We start from the raw sequence: 5,104 nt of genomic DNA, 5'->3' as shown, positions 1-5,104 counted from the left end.
AGATAAGATGCAAGTTGATTAGCAACGTGATAATAGGAAAAATGTCATCTTCCGCTGATGCCAACAAAGCTCTTCCTGGAAGGACGAGTCTTTCTGATTTTTTTTTAATGGATTCTTTTTTTTTTTAACATGTGTTTATTATTATTTTTATTTATTTATTCATTTTAGAAAGGAGAGAGAGAGGGAGAGAGAGAGAAACTGAGAAAGAGAGAGAAACAGAGAAAGAGAGAGAGAAGGGGGAGGCGCAGGAAGCATGAACTCCCATATGTGCCTTGACCAGGCAAGCCCAGGGTTTCTAACCGGCAATGTCAGCATTTCCAGGTTGACGCTTTATCCACTGCGCCACCACAGGTCAGGTTACATTCTAAAACCAGTTGGGACAAGAGCATGTGTTCTAACAGTTATGAATTTATCATAGGTGAGTTTTATTTCTAAATTACAAACTATTTGCCACAGATAGTTTTGATTTAAAATAGGGCAATTTAATTTGTATGTTTCATACAAACAGTTATGTGAACTGATGATGATAACAACAAAAAACTATTCTTTACATAATGTGGAGTTCCATTCTTGAAAATGAAGCCTTCTATCTTTTCCTTACCTTTAATTGTTGGTATGCACAGAAGAGTAGATATTCTATGGTGCATTTCAGATTTCTTCCAATCAAACTTTTTCTATTGATGCTTTTTTTTCCCATTGATGCTTTTTAATAAGAGATTTTAAGATCAGAAAGTTAGGTAGCAGTATTTGACAAATTTAATTATTCAGTTTAAGTATTTATTAACCATTTACAGGGAGTCCTCGGGTTTTGACAGTCTCAACATATGACATTTTGAGTTTATGATGTTCACTCTCATAAAAACTTAAAAAATTGAGATGTGTTTTGGCTTACGCCATTAGCATCGTACTTCCAGACTACATGGGTGAACTAGTTTGGTTGTACATGGCTGAAGAATATGCAATATTCTTTTTCTGTGGCTTAGTTATGCTTTTATGTTCTGGATTATGATTTTATAACTGTTTTAGGATAGGTAAATGACTAAGGCTAGGGTGTGTTTCAACTTACACTAAAATTTGGGTTATGTCACTGTTGTAAGAACTGTTGTAGGAACCTGAGGACAACCTGTGCTACGTATGCAGAACACAGATGCTATAGGGCATATGGAGAAGATAGAATGCTTAGTGATATTTAAAATTTAGTGACAGATAAAATTAAATCATGGGGAAGGGAGTAAAGAGGGATAAATATACCGTGACAGAAATGACTTGACTTTGGATGATAGGTACACACATAGTCAACAGTTCAAATACTAAAAAAATGTTTACCTATAACCTATATACTCTCTTTTTTTTTAAGTTTAAAATTTTAATGCAGCAGATTTTGGTATTTCTTTTTAAATTTTTTATTAATTTTAATTTATTGTGTTAACATGGATTCAAGTGTCTCACTCCATATAACTCCCTCACCCCCACACCCTTGTTCACCATTACACCTCCTTTGCCCCCCTCCCTCTAAGTCCCTCCGCCCTTTCTGTTGGGATTTGCTGTCCTGCTATCTGTATCTATGTGTTATGTATATATAATATTACTAATCTCTTCATCTTCTCTGATCCCATCTCTTCATCCTCCTTCCCTCTGACAGCTGTCCCTCTGCTCCCTGTGATCCCACCTCTGCCTCTATTCCGTACATCAGTTTCACTTTGTTCATTAGATTCCACATATAAGAGAGATCATATGATATTTTTCTTTTTCTGCCTGGATTATATCACTTAGCATAATAATCTCCAGGTTCATCCATGCCTTTACAAAAGGTAAGAATTCCTTTCTTTTCACAGCTGCATAGTATTTCATTGTATATATGTACCAAGGTTTTTAATCCACTTGTCCACTGATGAACATTTGGGCTGTTTCCAGATCTTGGCTATATTAAACAATGCTGCAATAAACATGGGAGTGCATATCTTCTTTTTAATCAGTGATTTGGTATTCTTAGGATATATTCCTAAAAGTGGGAAGGCTATGTCAAAAGGTAGTTCCATTTTTAATTTTTTGAGGAAACTTTATACTGTTTTCCACAGTGGCTGCATCAGTCTGCATTCGCACTAGCAGTGCAGGAGGGTTACCTTTTCTCTACATCCTCGCCAGCACTTATTGTGTGTTTATTTGTTAATGAGAACCATTCTTACTGGTGTGAGGTGATATCTCACTATGATTTTAATTTGCATTTCTCTGATGATTAATGATGTTGAACATTTTTTCATATGTCTATTGGCCATCTATTGGTCCTCTTTGGAGAAGTATCTATTCAGTTCTTTATCCCATCTTTTAATTGGATCATTTGCCTTCCTGGTGTTGAGTTTTAAAAGTTCTTTATAGATTTTGGCTATTAACCCTTTTTCAGATATACTGGTGAATATATTCTCCCATTGTTTGGATTGTCTTTTTATTAAGAACAACAAATAAAGCCTAGAGGAAGTAGAAGGAAGGAAATAATAAAGATCAGAGTGGAAATAAATGACATAGAGGTTAAAGAAATACAAAAGATCAATGAAACCAACAGTTGGTTCTTTGAAAAGGTAAACAAAATTCATGAACCTTTAGCCAGACTCATCAAAAACAAAAAAAGAGAGGACTTAAATAAATAAAATTAAAAATAAAAATGAAGAAGTAACAACTGATACTGCAGAAATACAAAGGATTTTAAGAAAATACTAAAAAGACCTATATGCCAAAAAATTGTACAATCTAGGTGAAATGGAAAAATTCCTAGAAATATGCAATCTTCCAAAACTCAATCTAAAAGACTGAGTTTAGAAAACCTAAACAGACAAATTACAGCAAGTGAAATTGAAGTAGTTATCAAAAAACTCCCAACAAACAAAAGTCCTGGACTGGATGGCTTCACAGGCAAATTTTACCAAACATTTAAAGAAGAACTAACACTTATCCTTCTCAAGTTATTTCAAAAAAATCAAGAGGAGGGAAGACTTCCAAGCTCTTTTTATGAGGCAAGCATTATCCTCATTCCAAAACCCTGTAAAGACACTTCAAAGAAAGAAAGCTATAGACCAATATCCCTGATGAATTTAGATGCTAAAATTTTCAACAAAATATGAGCAAACAAGATCTAGCAATACATTTAAAGAGTCATACATCATGATCAAGTGGGATTTATTTGGGGGAGGCAAGGTTGGTACATTATTCACAAATCAGTCAACGTGATTCATCACATAAACAAAAGGAAGGATAAAAATCACATGATTATATCAATAGATGCAGAAAAAGCATTTGATAAAATCCAGCACCCATTTATGATCAAGACTGTCATCAAAATAGGAATACAGGGAATATATGTCAACATGACAAAGGCCATCTATGACAAACTGACAGCCAACATCATACTCAATGGACAGAAATTAAAAGCAATCCCCTTAAGATCAGGAACAAGACAGTGGTGCCCCCTTTCACCACTCTTAATCAACATAGTTCTGGAAGTCCTAGTCACAGCAATCACAAAAGAAGAAGAAATAAAAGGTATCCAAATTGGAAAAGAAGAAGCAAAACTATCATTATTTGCTGATGACATGATACTGTACATAGAAAACCCTAAAATTTCAGTCAAAAAGCTACTAGACCTGATAAATGAATTCAGCAAGGTGACTGGATATAAATTAATATTTAAAAATCAGTGGCATTTTTACACACCAACAATAAACTGTCTGAAAAAGAAATTAAGGAAACAATCTCCTTCACTGTTGCAACAAAAAAAATAATAAAGTACCTAGGAGTAAATTTAACCAAGGAGGTAAAAGACATGTACTGAGAAAATTATAAGACATTGAAACAAGAAATCAAGGAATATACAAACAAGTAGAAGCATATCCGTGTTTATGGATAGGAAGAGTAAATATCATTAAAATGTCTATATTACCCAAAGCAATCTATAGATTCAACGCAATTCTTATTAAAATAACAATGACATGCTTTAAAGATATAGAACAAATATTCTAAAATTTTATATGGAACCAGGAAAGAACACGAATAGCCTCAGCAAGCTTGAAAATGAAGGACAATGTGGGAGGTATCACACTTCCTGATACCAAGTTTTACTACAAGGCCATAGTGATCAAAAGACCTTGGTATTGACATAAGACCAGGCATACAAATCAATGGAACAGAACAGAGAATCCAGAAATAAACAAACACTTTATGGTCCATTGATATTTGACAAAGGAAGTAAGAGCATACAGTGGAGTAAAAACAGTGTCTTTAATAAATGTTGTTGGGAATATTGGACAGCTACCTGCAAAAAAATGAAACTAGACCACCAACTTACAACATTCACAAAAATAAACTCAAAATGGATAAAAGTCTTAAACATAAGTCATGAAACCATAAGCATCTTGGAAGAAAACATAAGCAGTAAACTCTCCGATATCTCTTGTAGCAATATTTTTGCTGATTTATCTTCATGGGCAAGTGAAATAAAGGGCAAAATAAACAAATGGGACTATATCAAACTAAAAAGCTTTTGCAAAGCAAAAGACACCATGAACTATATTCTCTTGTTGATCAATTTCATCTCATTTAATTTTCTAAATAATTTTTTTAAAGGAGAAAAAATTGAAATCAAAAGCTATGTAATAAAATAATATGTGTATATTAAAATACCACAGGAACAGATTAAGAAATTCCAATGCAGGTGATTTATTTGTTCTTTAAAGTTTGAGAATCACTTGTCTAAAAAACTGAGATACCCTGGTACTTTCAGGCTATACAGATTATTGACATGGTTTCCCAATAATTAAAACACCCTCCTAAAGTAAGTAAAGATTTATTGACATTATTAGTAAGGCATATTTTCCCAGTAGTAAAATTTTTCCCAATGGTAGAATTTATAATAAGTTTGATGGGAACACAAGCCAGTGTAGAATTTAATATTATCCACAAATAATCTTTATGTCAATGGTATCTGATGTAGTGTCAAGTAAATGGTTGAACAAAGAATTCAGTGAATACAAGACTGTATGAATGTGAGATTATGGACAATATTGTGTTAGATACGCACCACAAAGACTGATTTGGCAAGAAAGAAAAAGAGGAT

This window comes from Saccopteryx bilineata, chromosome 5 (assembly GCF_036850765.1).
Source record: "Saccopteryx bilineata isolate mSacBil1 chromosome 5, mSacBil1_pri_phased_curated, whole genome shotgun sequence".
Classification (NCBI taxonomy): Eukaryota; Metazoa; Chordata; class Mammalia; order Chiroptera; family Emballonuridae; genus Saccopteryx; species Saccopteryx bilineata.
Note: the sequence above shows the minus strand (reverse complement) of the source record.